The sequence below is a fragment of the Mobula birostris genome, chromosome 3 (genome assembly GCF_030028105.1).
Source record: "Mobula birostris isolate sMobBir1 chromosome 3, sMobBir1.hap1, whole genome shotgun sequence".
In the NCBI taxonomy this organism is placed as follows: domain Eukaryota; kingdom Metazoa; phylum Chordata; class Chondrichthyes; order Myliobatiformes; family Myliobatidae; genus Mobula; species Mobula birostris.
This window is the reverse complement of record NC_092372.1, coordinates 99,424,580-99,443,889: the sequence shown is the minus strand read 5'-3', so window position 1 is coordinate 99,443,889 and position 19,310 is coordinate 99,424,580.

The following is a 19,310-nucleotide window of genomic DNA, read 5'->3' as shown; positions in this document are numbered from 1 at the left end:
ATTTCTAGAGGAATAGAGTATAGGAGCAGGGATGTGATGTTGAGGCTGTATAAAGCGCTGGTGAGACCTCACTTGAAGTACTGTGGGCAGTTTTGGTCTCCTTATTTAAGAAAGGATGTGCTGACGTTGGAGAGGGTACAGAGAAGATTCACTAGAATGATTCCGGGAATGAGAGGGTTAACATATGAGGAACGTTTGTCCGCTCTTGGACGGTACTCCTTGGAGTTTATAAGAATGAGGGGAGACCTCATAGAAACATTTCAAATGTTGAAAGGCATTGACAGAGTGGATGTGGCAAAGTTGTTTCCCATGATGGGGGAGTCTAGTACGAGCGGGCATGACTTAAGGATTGAAGGGCGCCCATTCAGAACAGAAATGAGAAGAAATTTTTTTAGTCAGAGGGTGGTGAATCTATGGAATTTGTTGCCACGGGCAGCAGTGGAGGCCAAGTCATTGGGTGTATTTAAGGCAGAGATTGATAGGTATCTGAGTAGCCAGGGCATCAAAGGTTTTGGTGAGAAGGCGGGGAGTGGGACTAAATTGGAGAATGGATCAACTCATGATAAAATGGCGGAGCAGACTCGATGGGCCGAATGGCCGACTTCTGCTCCTTTGTCTTCTGGTCTTATTGTCTAAATAATATTGCTTTTTGATTCATACTGATCTCATTCACCCTGGTATTTTCTGAGGCATCCTCAGTAAAATTGCATAAGATACCAACAACCACTTCAAGCAATAAGTGGATATTAATGTTAGGACTCTGGGTTATAACATCATTTAGATGTGGGAAATAAGATCATTGCTAAGATAATGATCAGATATCAAAAGACAGCTTCAACATGCAAGAACAATTAATTACAAATTATCTGATCGCTTGTATCATTTTCTTAATGCAATGTTTAAGTGATGCTTCAATAAAAAAACTTTTATTTTGTAGCAAGCCTGATAGATAATTCATAAAATTTTGTAGTTAAGCATGAGAAGTGTGATATTCCATGATGTATTCTATTTTGGAGCTAAAAGTTTTACTTAGAATCATTTCTAGTAATTTAGCGTGTTATCTTTTAATTTATATATCATATTTACCTTATCCAAAGTAAGCATATACAATACATATTATAGGGAGGAAACATTTTGTTTCTTTCTACTTATTACTTCTTATTTGGGCAATAATTAATATGGTATATGAAGACAGACCACATCATGTGCTCTCCCATTCAAAGCTGCTATTGTATTATCAAAGGAATCAATTAATGATGGAAAATTTTGCCGGGGCCATTAGCCTACATGTGTGAATTCCCAATTCATGCTGACAGCAAAAGTTGGTACAGCACAGTTTAATGACGGAAAGGGTAGTCTCAGTGGTGATCTCTGCAACATACAGTAAGTTTCATGTCAGTGGAGTCCGGCTACATGACAGAGATTTTCCCTCCAAGTCTGCAGACTGTGATGCATGTCTGTAAGTGTCTATGTGCTTTATAGTAGAGAAGAAATAATTAAAGCAGGAGGTCCTGTCTGGAGATTTGTAGAAATAGATAACCTGCCCACAATACTACTTGATGCTTCATGGCTACTTTTAATGTCACCTCTGCCTTTACCTGTATCAACAACATACAACAAGCTTGCAATCTCAATGAATCACTCAGACTGGAGATGTGTGAAGTGATTCTCAACCCGGAGAAATATGAAGTGATTCAGTTTGGAAGGTCAAATTTAAGAACAAAATACAGGGTTAATGGTATGGTTCTTGGGGGAACAGAGGGATCATGGGGTTCACATCCATAGATCCCTCAGAGTCGGCACGCAAGTTGATAGGGTGGTTAAGAAGGCATATGGTGTACTGGACTTCATTAGTTAGGAGATCAAGTTCAAGAGCAGCAAGGTACTTTTGCAGGTATGGTTAGACCACGCTTGGAAAACTGTGTTCATTTCTGGTTGCCTCATTATAGGAATGATGTAGAAGCTTCAGAGAAGCTGAAGTGGATATTTACCAGGATGGTCTCTGCATTAGACAGCAAGTCTTATGAGGAGAGGCTGGGCGACCTTGACACCAGGTGCGAATATGGCCCAACTGCGGAGTAAGAGACACTGAAGCAGGTTGATAGTTCACAGACTTTAATGCGAACAGTGTTAAAGGGCAAAGAAAACAATAAACGCCAGGCCAACAGGGCTGTTAACTAAAATGCTCAAATGGAAAACAAAGCCTACACTGCAACTGAAAAGAACAACTAAGAATAAAATGAATACTGATAGTCTTCAGAGTCAGTTGACTCGACAGTCCAATTTCTCAGGCAAGGCGGAATGCAAAGCATTGCTGTGTCCAAGTCTCGACAAATACTGTGGCAGAATGAATGGAGTTCAATTTAATAATGGGAAGATAAAGGGGAACCAATATTTTCTATCTACCAGAATGGAATTCTGGTAACATCCTTCAATGTGAAGTCGATTCTGGGGTGAAGATATGCAGAACATCGTCCCAATGCCATATCTGTTTCAGAATTTGAGTTCTATATATACTGTATGGAGTTCAATCCAGAAAGTGGTCAAATTCAGATTTTGAAATAGAACATAGAAATCTACAGCACATTACAGGCCCTTCGGCCCATTACCTTGTGCTGACCATGTCACCTACTCTAGAGACTGCCTAGAATTTCCCTAGCGCGTAGCTCTCTATTTTTCTAAGCTCCATGTGCCTATCTAAGAGGATCCTAAAAGACCCTATTATATCCACTTCCACCACCACCACCAGCGATGCATTCCAGGAACCCATCACTCTGTGTGACAAACTTACCCCTGACATCCCCTCAGTACCTATTTCCAAGCACCTTAAAACTATGCCCCCTCATGTTAGCCATTTCAGCCCTGGGAAAAAGCCTCTGGCTATCCACACGATCAATGCCCCTCATCATCTTTACACCTCTATCGGGTCACCTCTCATCCTCTGTCGCTCCAAGGAGAAAAGGCCAACTTCTCTCAACCTATTTGAGTGAATCAAATGGTAAGTTCAAGGCCTTACCTTTTAACTAACTCTAATGATTTGTTCTCTAATGTTGGCAACAGAAAGATCTCTGTGTCTGTAGGTGAAAATAATTCACAGATTTCCCTTCTGTGCTTCAGTCAGATGAGAAACACTCCCTTTGAGTTCTGATGAGTTGATTTTAGATGTATGGGATGATAGAACCTTGCTTTGGAGCATGAGACTAATATTGTTGTTGTTGTCAATAAACGCCGAACAAAAAGGAAGAAATATATCAACACATTTGTTCCTGTTTTTTTCTGCGCTTTAAACTTCTATTTTAAAACTTTGACTTTTGTCTGTCTCATTAGATACACTTCTTGGATTGGATGGAACACAGAACAGGACAGGACAGGAACAGGTCATTGGCCCACCATATCTATGCTGACCATGATGATGATTTAAACTGCTCCCATCTGCCTGCACATTGTCTATATCCCTTCATTCCATGCTTGTTCATTCCTTTAAATGTAGCTATTGATGTGATTCCACCACCTCAGCTGGTAGAACATTCCATTCACCTCCAACCTTCTGTGTAAAGAACTTGCCTCATAAATCACCCAGGACATGCCCCCCTCTCATTGCTGCCCTCAATGAGGAGGTACAGGAGCCTGAAGCAACACACTCAATGATTCAAGAACAGCTTTTTCTCCTCTGCCATCAGATTTCTGAATGGACAATGAACCCATGAACATTACTTCAGTACTTTTTGTTCTCGTTTTGCACTACTTATTTAATTTATTTTATATAGGTACTTAATGTACCTATATGAGTTTATAGTTGTTCATTATTATGTATCGCAATGTACTGCTGCCACAAACAACTAATTTTATGATACATGCCAGTGATACTGAACCTGATTCTGATTCTGAATCTTCCTTATACTTTCTTTCTTCCACCTCAAACCTATTCCCTCTAGTATTTGACATTTCTATCCTCGGAAAAAGAATCTGGCTTGCAACCTTATCTAAACCACTTTTACTTTCATATACTTCTATCAGGTCATTCCTCAGTCCCTAAAGTTGTCTAGCCTCTCCTTACACCTAGTAATCTTAAAACAGGAAATTTCTTGTGAACCCCTTCTGCACCGTATCCAAAGCCTACACATCTTTACTTTAATGCAGTGACCAGAATGTGGCCTAACCAATGTTTTATACAGCTATAACCTGATTTCACAATTTTCATACTTAATGCCTCACCTGATAAAGAAAATATTATGCTGTCTTCTTAACCACTCTATCTACTTGTGTTGCCACTTCCAGGGAGCTATGAATTTATACCTCAAGATCCCTCTGAAAGTCAAAGCTCCTAAGGGTCCTACCATTTACTGTGTACTTCCCTCTTACAGTTGACCTCCCAAAATGCAACACCTCATGCTTGCCTGGTTGCTCCATGACAGATAGGCACTCAGCAGCTGTGGCAGAGTTTGCACAATATAACTTCCTACAAGGCGAGATTGGGTAGAATTGGTGGTAATGAGCCATCACACCCAGAAGAGCTCAACGCCTTTTATGTCCGATTTCATAGGAAGAGCTATAGCACATCCACATCTCTGGACGAAGCTGTAATATCAGACTCTGAGGCTGACATCTGGGCATCCTTCAGGAGGGTGAATCCACAAAATCTGTCTGGTCTGGTCTAGAAGGTATGCCTGGCCAAATTCTGAAGATCTGTGCAGCCCATTTGGCTGGTGTCACAAAAGGTGGAGAACAGATGTGATTTCTATGACTCTTCGCTCTACCCTGGATCATCTGAACAACAGGAATGCATACTTCAGACTGTGTTCATCAACTACAACTTGGCGTCCCATCTAAAGGCATCACCAACTCTCAAGACATGGGTGTCTGTACTTCCCTCTGCATTGGATACTCAGCTTCCTTACTGGCTGACCTCAATCAGTGAGAATTAGTAATAGCATTTCTTTCTTGGTAATCTTCAAGCTCAAAGCTGTATGCTTAGCCCCCTGCTCAGTTCTCTATATGTACATGATTATGTGGCTAAGCACAGCTCCAATACCATCTTCAAATTCAGTGAGGACACCATTACTGTTGAACAAATCACAGGTAGCGACGAGTTAGCCTACCAGAGTGAGATACAACACCTGGTAGATTGCTGAGGCAGCAACAGCTTCTGGTTTAACATCTGCAAAGCTGAAGAGGTGGCTGTTGAATTCAGGAAAGGGAAGGAGGGCAAACGTGCAAGTCTAGATTTGGGGATTAGCAGTGACCATAAGACCATAAGACATAAAAGCAGAAATGGGCTACTTGGCCCATTGAGTCTGCTTTGCCATTCAATCATGTTTATTACCCCTTTTCACCCTATTCTTCTGCCTTCTCCCATAAAGTGCCTCATATATTAACCCTTTCATTCCCAGGATCATTCTCTGGAGCATCTCCAATCTCAGCACATCCTTTCTTAGAAAAGTTGTACAGAACTGCTCACAATACTCCAAATTCAGTCTGACCAAGGCCTTATGAAGCCTTACCATCTTTGCTGTTATATTCTAGTTGTCTCAGAATGAATGCTAACATTACATTTGGTTTCCATACTACTGACCAAAGGCAGAGGAGTGGCTATGGGATTGCTTCAAGTCAGTGGACTGGGCTATGATCAAGGACTCATCTGTGAATCTGCAATGAATACAGCATGGTTGTCATGAACTTTATAAAAATAGTTGTAGATGAGTGCATTCTCACAGAATCATTCAGGGATTTCCCCAACCCGAAACTCAGGATGAACCATAACATCCGTAACCTGCTGAGGGCCAGATCAGAGGCATTCAAGTCTAGTGACCAAGAAAGTTATGAGAGGTCCAGGTACGAGCTTTGGAAAGCCATCTCACACCATCAAAACATGGAGGAAACATCACAAACTCCCACAGCCCCCTGATAATTCTATGATTTTAGTCCCTGAGGCTGACATGCAAACAGCCTTCAAGAAGGTGGAACCATGAAAAGCATCCTGCCCAGAGGGAGTACCTGGCCAGTGACTAAAAATCTGTGCTGAACAACTACTGAAATGTTCACTGAGATTATTAACCTCTTACCTCAGGAGTAGTTAATACCCCTCAGCCACCTGGCTCCTGAAACAAAGCAGATAACTTCACTCAATTTCACTTTATTGTAGAAATGTTCCCACAACTTATGAACTCACTTTCAAGGACTTTTCCTCTCATGTTCTCCATATTTATTGCTTATTTATTTATTATTATTATTATTTATTTTTGTGTTTGCACATTTTGTGTCTTTTGCAGACTGGTTGAACACCCAAGATGGTGAGGTCTTCCACTGATTCTATTATGGTTATTATTTTATAATGGATTTATTGAGTATGCCCACAAGGAAGTGAATCTCAGGGTTGCATATGGCGACACATATAATCGACTCTTCATGACTTCATGGACTCCTGCACACCAAGGTTTCTTGTTGGAAACTACATATATGTACTTGATAATAAATTTACTTTGAACCTTTGAATTTTTCAACCTGCAAGTTAACCTTTCGGGAATCCTGCACTAGGACTCCCAAGCTCCTTTGTATCTCTGATTTCTGAATTTGCTCTCCATTTAGAAAATAGTCTGCACCTCAATCCAAGTGCATATAACTCTAACCATACACTTAGTCCATGGTCTTTACTGCCACTTTGGCTATACATGCCTCATGTTTCTAACCCTGGAAATGGTTTCAAGATAACCCATATTCTCAACCAGAGCTCCGGTCACACCATTTTGCTTCTGGGTGCCTCTGATGCACAAGGCTAAAGGATATTTAAGATACAAGTCTGTTTGGTAGTTAAGCAAGTTTGAAAAACATTGCTATAGTTATACTGAATGTAATGCATATTGTATCACTGGACAACAAAAATTTTGCTTCATGACTGCTTCTGGGTGCACATTATGAACTTTGGGCTGCTGATCATGAAAATCACCATGAAATTTCCCTATCACGCACCATTGTTTTAAATCACTGATATTTGTTATTTCAATTCATAATTCAAGTCAGAATAACTGATGCCAAGATAAAGGAAGGCATTTTGTTGGTCCACAAGTCAATTACGTCATCAATGACAGTCAATTCAAAGATCTTCTAGTGAGACCAGAGAAAGGTATTCAAGGATGTTGTTGAAAATTTTCTTGGCAACTACAGAGCACCAGACTCCCTCTGCTGCCTACACTCTCTCCGTGGACACATGGGTTTCCTCCGAACGCTTCAGTTTCCTCCCATATTTCAAAGACATAACTCATCCTGATGGTCTGAGATGTGTCTATTTTAATGCAAAGAGTATCATAAACAAGGCAGGTGAACTTAGAGCATGGTTCAATACGTGGAACTATAATGTTGTGGCGATTACAGAGACTTGGATGTCTCAGCGGCAAGAATGGCTGCTGACTGTGCCAGGCTTTAAATGTTTCATAAAGGACAGGGAAGCAAGAGAGGTGGGGGGGGCGTGGCATTGCTAATCCAGGATAGTATCACGGCTGCAGAAAAGGAGGAAATCATAGAGACATTGCCTACTCAGTCAGAGTGGGTTGAAGTCAGAACAGGAAGAGGGCAATAAATCTACTGGGTGTTTTTAATAGCACAACTTCAACTCATTCCTCTTTCTCCACTTTATTATTTTGTAAATTGTCCCGTGATTAGGCCAGGATTAAGCTGGGGTTTTGCTGTGCCACATGGCTCAAAGGGCCTATTTTGCACTGTAGGTAAATAAATTAACTCGTGAGCTGGTTGACAACATACTTCAAGCATACAAAACCATGAAGTGCAATGTCAATAAAGATTCATTTTCTGCATTCCAATGTAGACTTCTTCCCTGCAAATCCATTTGAACAAGTGAGAAAATGCAGTGGTAGTTAATAGTGTTATTCCTATAGCACTCAGTTAGCCACTCCCATCTGGGAGGAGTTCACATACTGTACAAGCAGGGTTATCAATAAATCTCAGTTGAGTATCCTGCATGCTGGCATCCCAGTGTGCTCTGCACTCTCCCTCAATAACCAATACAACAAGAACTATGAGGAATTTGAAGGGATCGACCATCATCTTGAATGTTGCGATGAAACTGAAGATTCGGAGGACGCAATTATTGAAAGGATTGTATGAAGGCAATTATCAGCACAAGATATCTGCACTGGTTTTCTTTATGTACAGTCAATCAAAATAACATGGCAGCATACACTTTTTAAGTTCCTCTGTAGTTCAATTTTGTGGTACTGTAGTGTTCTCATTTCTTCTGTGTTTTATTTCAATACAAAATTTGCTACTCAATTAACTGGTAGTTTGTTTTTTTATATAACTTCTTAATGATTTCCGTGGAACACTGGTTAATTGAGGCAGCTGTTAATTAGGCCAGAATATAATGGTCCTGATGTGTTCCAATTAACTAGAATCCGATGTATATATAAAGATACTACATAGAATTCTTAATCAGGAATTCACGCAACAACATGAGCATTCATTCACACTCATTTTGTTGTAGAAGGCTGTAGAGTATTTGGATCATGAATGAAGACTAGTGTTTGGGATAGAGTGAGCAACTACCTGTACCATTGAGGAATTAGAAGTTGGAATAGAAATTAAATCTGTCAGCATATTGGTATGGGGCTGGAATTCGAAGGGTTTGAGTTTTTGTCTTGAGATTCCATGTTATTCAGCAAAGAAAGCGAAACAAGCATTCAGCTAAGTAATTTATCTATCTGTAGATGCCTAGATATACGACTGTGCAAGTAAGACTATATTGTTGGAGAAGTTCCCAACAATGGGTGCCCCCAGGACACTGCAGACTAAGCTTTCCTTCAGTTCTCCAAAAGAAATGTTGCAGGGACAATCGAGTCGTCCCATATGCATACTTTGCCAAAGTTGCGACCAGACTGTAAGGATGCCAGAAATAATAAACAGAATAATTAATTGACTGCTTAGGGATACCAGTCTGTTATCCTGGAGGTTTTGTATTCAGATATTTTCAAGTGAACCTTAAAACTAGAGTACAAACAATAAACTTATACCACCTATACAAATAATAAAAATATTGCCCCTGTGTATTGTGCCATCAATCAGAAACATTTCTCTCTCCACTACTGCTACCTCACCCTTGGGTATTTATAGCACACACTACAGCACATTACAGGCCCTTCGGCCCACAATGTTGTGCCAACCAAATAACCTACTCTAGAAGCTACCGCATAGCCCTCCATTTTTCTAAGAATTCTGGGTATTTCTAGAATTCTCTGATTTTCTTTCATGATAATCATATAACCTCATGATGGCATGCAGGATGAATAAATGCTTATGAACAAGGATGGTTTTATCAACACCTATTTGCAGGAATGCAATTCAGATTGTTTTTAGAATCTTATTTGCATTCTTTATGGTTCTCTGAAATGGTATTTTTATGTGCTTCCTCCCTTGGGTAATTCCATTTTCTCTTCTAACTTATGAGTTGAGTATAAAGCACTTTTCATAAATATAACTACCTTTATATTTAAAGTTTGGAATTAAGCCAAAATGAACACCGAATGATTACATGTGATCTTATTCCTTTATCTGTTATAGATATATACATTTAACTTGTTATTCATGTAGTCTTTCTGGCATCATGATAACAGTCCAAGTACACCACTGCTAATGAAGCAAAAAGGCAAGCGTTTTCCACACAGCCAGCCATCAACCTGAACTGCAAATTCAATTACCGTCTCCACAGGTTGCTGCCAGATTTCCAATAGCTAATGTAGTTCACTCCTTGTTTTTTTTTGCTTGTGTTAACTGAAGATACAAATGTTGGGGAAATGTTGAAACAGTGTTAAAGAATTTCTGATGTCCTTTTAAACCAGAAAAAAGCAGAGAGTTTTATTTCCTCATGTAAAGAAGAAGCATCAGCATGCTTAATGTTCGCAATCTTGTTGCTGCAGAAAATTGTTAGGCAGTTGAGTTCTGGAAAGAATTCCAGACTTACAAATATCTGCATCAGCACCAAGGTTGCAAACTCTGGGTCAAACTGTCTATGGCAATGAAACAAAATTTTTACTGCCTGTTATTAAGTAAGTGATTATACAGATCGACCATCTCCACCAGATTCTAGGCTCATCCCTTATTCACAGTGACAGCAATTTCCTAGCCAAACAGTAAGCTGCAAGTTCGGCATATTGCGAGTGTCAGTGGTGAATGGTGCATGTTACTGGGCCTCACACTTAAACGTTAATAGGCCTTAAAGAATTGGGTCTTTGTCTGAGTATAGTTTTGAATCTATGGTTTGGGTTATTCTATATGAATCCAAGAATCAAATATGCACAGAAATGTTTGTTCTTTTCTAGTAGTTAAGTTTAACAGCAGCTTCACCTTTTGTGCTAACTGCAGTAACTAAGAGTTCTACTTGTCTTTTATAATTTATTCATTATTCACATATTGACCATCCAAAAATGGCATTCAGGTGATGATAACAAGTTCTTGAACCATTGAACCATTGTATTCCTCTTTGGCAAAGGGCATACACTGCAGCCTTTGAGGAACTAGACCCATCAATATTGAAATAAAACAATTGTATTCTTCCAAGTGAGGGTGGTGTGTGACCTGGAGAGTGTGTTACTATGTGTCTACATAATAAAGAACTTCAGTTTACCAGTGTGCGATGTGGATTGTACAGGCGAAATTGGAGGAACTAGGAGCACGCGCTACAGTGTGGAGCTAAATACCATCATGCCTAGTGTCTGAATAAATGCATTAGTATTTTTTACCCACGCAAGTTTGTCTTTTATCAAGAACAAACATAACATGGTGTTAGAAGTCGGTGTGAGGTCTAAATACGAAGTGTAACCGAATACCGCAAACAACTAAGAACAGGACGCTAGGTTCTGATGGAGAGCAGATGGTGGCAAGAGCGCACACTGTCTTGAAGTTCACCAAGAAATTGAGGTGAGAGCCAAAAAATCCGCCCAGTGGGTAAGCTAAGTCCTCCCACAGGTATGCAGTTTACCGGCAATCTAGCTAATAATTGGAAACACTATAAAGAGAGAGAGCCTGTGGTATGTCGAATACCGGGTGAACAAGTAGTCCCTGGGGTACTGCAAATCCGTGTCTTTGCTGTTGCTTTGCTCACACTTGAGTGCTCGGTGGCAGGCGCCAATGCTTTTTTTTTCTTGAGGGCATAGTATTGTGTTCGTTTGCTTTAAAGGGTGAAGATGTGTAATGTGTGTACATAATAAAGAACTTCAGTTCCCAGTGTGGAATGAGGGTAGTTCACCCAGAATTGGGGATGACATTGGTAAACTATGAGCATGTGCTAAAATATGAAGCTAGAAGCCATCGTGTCTAGAGTGTCCAAATAAATGAGTTTTTTTTTACCCATTCAAGTTTGTCTTTTATCAAGAACAAACATAACAGAGAGGAACCTGCAAGTGCTGACAATTCCATGCACCTGCTGTTGAGGACTTTATTGGTCAAGGTCGCAGGTTTGTGATCTGAATAAACAGTGTACATTTTGTGTTGAGACTCTTCATCAGTCCTGTTTATTCATTGTGCATTGCTTGGTCCGGACAAGCCTTTGGCCACTGGCCTAACACTCTTAGAAACCAGTGTAGGCCACTTAGCTGCTTCACATTGTCGTACTGTTTAATGAGATTTCAAATGACTTGTGACCCTTGGAGGTCTGAGGAGAAAATGGTGCAAAATGTAAGGCAATGATATCCAAGCCATTTGGCATAACACAGCTCACAAGATATTAAATCCTTGTTGATATAGGGTGTGATATGCCTGATTAAAGCCTTTATCTGCTTGTGCAGAGAAACTTTGGTGTTTTAAACCAAGTTAAAGTGCTTAGAGCAGCTCTCTATAGTAGAATACCAGCTAGCTGAACAAAGACATTAGAAGGATTAACAGCACTAACGTAAAAGGCAATAAGGTAACCCCCTCCGGCACCATTCCTCCACTTGGTCCAGGGAGAATAGTCAGGCCTATAGGCTCCATGTTAAAAACATAGAAAACCTACAGCCTACAAAGCTGTGCCGAACATGTCCTTACCTTAAAACTACCGAGGCCTCTGTTTTTCTAAGCTCCATGTAGCCATCCAGGAGTCTCTTAAAAGACCCTATCATTTCTGCCACCACCATCGCCACCGGCAGCCCATTCCACGCACTCACCGCTCTCGGCATAAAAAAGAAACTTACCCCTGACATCTCCTCTATACCTACTTTTAAGCACCTCAAAACTGTGCCCTCCCGTGCTAGCCATTTCAACCCTGGGAAAAAAATCTCTTACTATGCACACGATCAATGCCTTTCATGATCTTGTACACCTCTATCAGGTCACTTCTCATCCTCTGTCGCTCCAAGGAGAAAAGGCCGAGTTCACTCAATCTATTCTCATAAGTCATGCTCCCCAATCCAGGCAACATTCTTGTAAATCTCCTCTGCACCCTTTCTATGGTTTCCACATCCTTCCTGTAGTGAGGCGACCAGAACTGAGCACAGTACTCCAAATGGGGTCTGACCAGGATCCTATATACCTGCAACATTACCTCTCGGCTCTTAAACTCAGTCCCACGATTGATGAAGTCCAATGCACCATATGCCTTCTTAACCACAGAGTCAACCTGCGTAGCAGCTTTGAGTGTCCTATGATCTCAGACCCCAAGATTCCTCTGATCCTCCACACTGCGAAGAGTCTTGCCAACAATGCTATATTCTGCCATCATATTTGACCTACCAAAATGAACCACCTCACACTTATTTGGATTGAACTCCATCTGCCACTTCTTAGCCCAGTTTTACATCCTATCAATGTCCCACTGTAACCTCTGACAGCCCTCCATACTATCTACAACACCTCCAACCTTTGTGTCATCAGTAAATTTACTAACCAATCCCTCCACTTCCTCATCCAGGTCATTTATAAAAATCACGAAGAGTAGGGGTCCCAGAACAGATCCCTGAGGCACACCACTGGTCACCGGTCTCCATACAGAATATGACCCATCTACTACCATTCTTTGCCTTCTGTGGGCAAGCCAGTTCTGAATCCACAAAGCAATGTCCCCTTTTAGCCAGTGGGTGGTGAATCTGTGGAATTTGTTGCCACGGGCAGCAGTGGAGTTCAAGTCATTGGGTGTATTTAAGACCATAAGACCATAAGACAAAGGAGAAAAAGTCGGCCATTCGACCCATCGAGTCTGCTCCACCATTTTATCATGAGCTCATCCATTCTCCCATTTAGTCCCACTCCCCTGTCTTCTCACCATAACCTTTGATGCCCTGGCTACTCAGATACCTATCAATCTCTGCCTTAAATACACCCAATGACTTGGCCTCCACTGCTGCCCGTGGCAACAAATTCCATAGATTCACCACCCTCTGACGAAAAAAATTTCTTCACATTTCTGTTCTGAATGGGCAGCCTTTAATCCTTAAGTCATAGAAACATAGAAAATAGGTGCAGGAGTAGGCCATTTGGCCCTTTGAGCCTGCACCGCCATTCAGTATGATCATGGCTGATCATCCAACTCAGAACCCTGTACCAGCCTTCCCTCCATACCCCCGATCCCTTTAGCCACAAGGGCCATATCTAACTCCCTCTTAAATATAGCCAATGAACTGGCCTCAACTGTTTCCTGTGGCAGAGAATTCCATAGATTCACCACTACCTGCGTGAAGAAGTTTTTCCTAATCTCGGTCCTAAAAGGCTTTCTCTTTATCCTCAAACTGTGACCCCTCGTTCTGGACTTCCCCAACATCGGGAACAATCTTCCTGCATCTAGCCTGTCACGCCCTCTCGTACTAGGCTCCCCCATCATGGGAAACAACTTTGCATCATCCACTCTGTCCATGCCTTTCAACATTTGAAATGTTTCTATGAGGTCTCCCCTCATTCTTCTAAACTCCAAGGAATACAGTCCAAGAGCGGACAAACGTTCCTCATATGTTAACACTCCCACTCCCGGAATCATTCTAGTGAATCTTCTCTGTACCCTCTCCAACGTCAGCACATCCTTTCTTAAATAAGGAGACCAAAACTGCCCACAGTACTCCACTGAGGTCTGACCAGCGCCTTATAGAGCCTCAACATCACATCCCTGCTCCTATACTCTATTCCTCTAGAAATGAATGCCAACATTGCATTCACCTTCTTCACTACTGACTCAGCCTGGAGGTTAACCTTAAGGGTATCCTGTACGAGGACTCCCAAGTCTCGTTGCATCTCAGAACTTTGAAATGTCTCCTCATTTAAATAATAGTCTGCCCACTTATTTCTTCTGCCAAAGTGCATAACCATACACTTTCCAACATTGTATTTCATTTGCCACTTCTTTGCCCATTCTTCCAATCTATCCAAGTCTCTCTGCAGACTCTCTGTTTCCTCAGCCCTACCAGCTCCTCCACCTATCTTCCTATCGTCAACAAACTTAGCCACAAAGCCATCTATTCCATAATCTAAATCGTTGATGTACAATGTAAAAAGAAGCGGCCCCAACACGGACCCCTGCGGAACACCACTGGTAACCGGCAGCCAACCAGAATAGGATCCCTTTATTCCCACTCTCTGTTTCCTGCCAATCAGCCAACGCTCTATCCATGTATGTAACTTTCCCGCAATTCCATGGGCTCTTATCTTGTTAAGTAGCCTCATGTCTGGCACCTTGTCAAAGGCCTTCTGAAAATCCAAATATACAATATCCACTGCATCTCCCTTGTCTAGCCTGCTGGTAATTTCCTCAAAAAATTGTAATAGGTTTGTCAAACAGGATTTTCCTTTAAGGAATCCATGCTGAGTTCTGCCTATCTTATCATATGCCTCCAGGTACTCTGTAACTTCATCCTTGACAATCGAATCCAACAACTTCCCAACAACCAATGTCAAGCTAACAGGTCTATAATTTCCTTTCTTCGTCCTTGTCCCCTTCTTAAATAGCGGAGTGACATTTGCAATCTTCCAGTCCTCTGGAACCATGCCAGAATCTATCGACTTTTGAAAGATCGTCACTAATGCCTCCACAATCTCCACAGCTACTTCCTTCAGAACACGAGGGTGCATTCCATCTGGTCCGGGAGATTTATCTACCTTTAGACTATTCAGCTTCCTGAGTACTTTCTCTGTCCTAATTGTGACTGCGCACACTTCTCTTCCCTGCCACCCTTGAGTGTCTGGTATACTGCTGATGTCTTCCTCAGTGAAGACTGATGCAAAATACTCGTTCAGTTCCTCCGCCATCTCCTTACCTCCCATTACAATTTCTCCAGCATCATTTTCTATCGGTCCTATATCTACTCTCACCTGTCTTTTACTTGATATTATTTGCTAGCTTCCTTTCATAGTTAATCATTTCCCTCTTAATGACCTCCTTAGTTTCCTTTTGTAAGCTTTTAAAAACTTCCCAATCCTCTGTCTTCCCACTAATTTTTGGTTCCTTGTATGCCCTCTCCTTGCTTTAACTTTGGCTTTGACTTCTCTTGTCAACTACGGTTGCATCCTTTTTCCATTCGAAAATTTCTTCTTTTTTGGAATATACCTGCCTTGAACCTTCCTCACTTCTCGCATAAACTCCAGCCACTGCTGCTCTGCCGTCCTTCCCGCCAGTGTCTCTTTCCAGTCAACTTTGGCCAGTTCCTCTCTCATGCCACTGTAATTTCCTTCACTCCAGTAAAATACCAACACATCAGATTCCGGCTTCTCTTTTTCAAATTTCACAGTGAACTCAATCATGTTATGATCACTGCCTCCTGAGGCTTCCATCACCTCAATCTCTCTAATCACCTCCGGTTCATTACACAATACCCAACCCAGTGCAGCCGATCCCCTAGTGGGCTCAACAACAAGCTGTTCTAAAAAGCCATCTCGCAGACATTCTACATATTCTCTCTCTTGAGATCCAGTGCCGACCTGATTTTCCCAATCCACTCGCATTTTAAAATGCCCCACAATTATCATAACACTGTCCTTCTGACAAGCCTTTTCTATTTCCTGTTGTAATTTGTAGTCCACATCACTGCAGCTGTTTGGAGGCTTATAAATACCTGCCATCAGGGTCCTTTTACCCCTGCTATTTCTTAGCTCAACCCATAAAGATTCTGCACCTTCCGATCCTATATCACCTCTTTCTAATGATTTAATATCATATCTTACCAATAAAGCCATGCCTCCCCCTCTGCCTACCTTCCTATCCTTCCAACACACCATGTATCCTTGGACGTTCAGCTCCCAGAGACATGCATCCTTTAGCCAGGTCTCAGTGATGACCACAATATCATACCTGCCAATCTGTAGCTGTACGACAAGATCATCCACCTTATTCCTTATGCTGCGTGCATTTAAGCACAACACCTTAAGACCAGTATTTGACACTTTTCGCTTTGATTTCACTGCAACTTTATTGCACTGCAACTCATCCCAATGGCTACAAATTTGCCTCATCACCTGCCTGTTTTTCCTGACACCTTTACTGCTGACTATCTTAGATTTATTTCTGTTTTCCCCTGTCTCCGCTCTATCATTCTGGTTCCCATCCCCCTGCCAAATTAGTTTAAACCCTCCCTAACAGCTCTATTAAACTTTCCCGCCAGGATATAGGTCCCCTTCGGGTTCAGGTGTAACCCATCCATTTTGAACAAGTCATACTTCCCCCAGAAGAGATCCCAATTATCTAAGAATCTGAATCCCTGCCCCCTGCACTAGTCTCTCAGCCACACGTTCATCTGCCTGATCCTACTATTCTTACCCTCGCTAGCACGTGGCACAGGTAGCAATCCCGAGATTACTACCCTGGAGGTCCTGCTTCTCAGCTTCCTCCCTAACTCCTGGAAATCTCTCTTCAGGACCTCCTCCTTTGTCCTATCTATGTCATTGGTACTAACGTGTACCAAGACAACTGGCTGCTCACCCTCCCCTTTCAGAGTATTCTGGACACAATCCGAGACATCCCATACCCTGGCACCTGGGAGGCAACACACTATGTGGGTATCTCTATCAGGCTCACAGAATCTCCTGTCCGTTCCCCTGACTATGGAATCCCTTAAGACTACCGCATTCCTCTTCTCCCTCCTTCTCTCCTGCACAACAGTGCCAGGCTCAGTGCCTGAGACCCGGTCACCGTGGGCGTCCCCTGTCAGGTCATCTCCCTCAACAGCACCTAGAACAAGGTATTTGTTGCTGAAGGGGACAGCCACAGGTGTGCTCTCCACTATCCGGGCATTTCCCTTCCCTCTCTTGACAGTGACCCAGTTTTCTGACCCCTGTAGCCTAGGGATGACTACCTCGCTGTAGCTCCTGTCTATCGCCTCTTCTCTTTCCCTAATAAGCAGTAGGTCATCAAGCTGCAGCTCCAGATCCCTAACATGGTCTCTGAGGAGCTGCATCTCGGTGCACCTGGCGCAGATGTGGCCATCAGGGAGGCTGGAGGTCTCCCAGGATTCCCACATCTGACACCCTGAACAAAGCACTACTCCTGCAGGCATGCTATCTAATTCTACAGGAATGAAACAGGAAAAATAAGTCTACACACCCACTTACCTCGCCAAGCAGACAAACTTTTTAAACCGTTAGCTCATACCGTTAGCTGTGCGAGCCCTGCTGTTCCTGTCTGTCCGGGCCGATTCGCGAAAAGCTGGGGAGGAGAAAAAAAGAATTGGTGCTCGCTCTCGCCTCTTCCCGTTTACCGCTGAAGTCCGTTATAGCCAAAGCCCTACACTCTGCTACCGCTCACTCCACTGCCCGCTCCGACAGCTGCCTGCTGTATAGGGTGGTCTCCTTTTTAAACTCTCCGCGCTGTCCTGTTACGTCACACGCCTGCGCAGTCCCGTCTTTCTTGCACTCAAAGAAATTTTTGAAAAACTGCCTTTAAGGCAGAGATTGATAGGTATCTGAGTAGCCAGGGCATCAAAGGTTATGATGAGAAGGTGGGGGAGTGGGACTAAATGGAAGAATAGATCAGCTCATGGTAAAATGGTGGAGCAGACTCGATGGGCCGAATGGCTGACTTTTGCTCCTTTGTCTTATGGTCTTATGAATTCCATGCCTCCTTACTTTCTCAATAAGCCTTGCATGAGGTACTTTATCAAATGCCTTGGTAAAATCCATATACGCTACATCTATGGCTCTACCGTCATCAATGTATTTAGTCACATTCTCAAAAAATTCACTCAGGCTCATAAGGCGTGACCTGCCTTTGACAAAGCCATGCTGACTATTCCTAATCATATTATGCCTCTCCAAATGTTCATAAATTCTGCTTTTCAGGATCTTCTCCATCAACTTACCAACCACTGAAGTAAGACTCTCTGGTCTATAGTTTCCTGGGCTATCCCTACTCCCTTTCTTGAATAAAGGAACAATATTCGCAAACCTCCAATCCTCCGAAACCTCTCCTGTCCTCATTGATGATGCAAAGATCATTACCAGAGGCTCAGCAATCTCCTCCCTCGCTTCCCACAGTAGCCTGGGGTACATCCCGTCTGGTCCCGGTGACTTATCCAACTTGATGCTTTCCAAAAGCTCCAGCACATCCTCTTCATTAATATCTACATGCTCAAGCTTTTCAGTCCGCTGCAAGTCATCCCTACAATCTCCAAGATCCTTTTCCGTAATTAATACTGAAGCAAAGTATTCAGTAAGTACCTCTGCCATCTCCTCTGGTTCCATACACATTTTTCCACTGTCACACTTGATTAATCCTATTCTCTTATGTCATATCCTCTTGCTCTTCACATACTTGTAGAATGCCTTGGGGTTGTCTTTAATCCTGTCCACCAAGGCTTTCTCATGGCCCCTTCTGGCTCTCCTAATTTCATTCTTAAGGTCCTTCCTGCTAGACTTATAATCTTGTAGATCTATATCATTGTCTAGTTTTTCAAACCTTCCGTAAGCTCTTCTTTTCTTCTTGACTAGATTTGCAGCAGCCTTGCTGCTCTGGATTTCCAGCATCTGCAGGCTCTCTTGTGTTTGTAGAGGCTCCATGTGATGTGGGGTTGCTGCCTTTGTGCTGCCCAACTCAACCCAGGCCTTTTGAGGGGCCTAAATGCCCGTGGTGGCTGTTGATGCTGCTGATGCTCTAGTTCCATCTAATGGAAAGAAGCAAGAATGCCATGCCCTATGAGTAGAGATACCTGTTAGACAACTGAAGTATCAGAGTCACAATCTAGATCAGGGATTTCCAACTTTTTTTATGCCACTGATCCCTACCATTAACCGAGGAGTCTGGGAGACCTCAGGTTGGGAACTCCCCATCTAGATGCAGCAATTAATCCTGTACTACATTACATTCCTTCAGTCGCTCATATGCAACAAATTCCGCTTGATATTGTTCGGATCAAAAAATA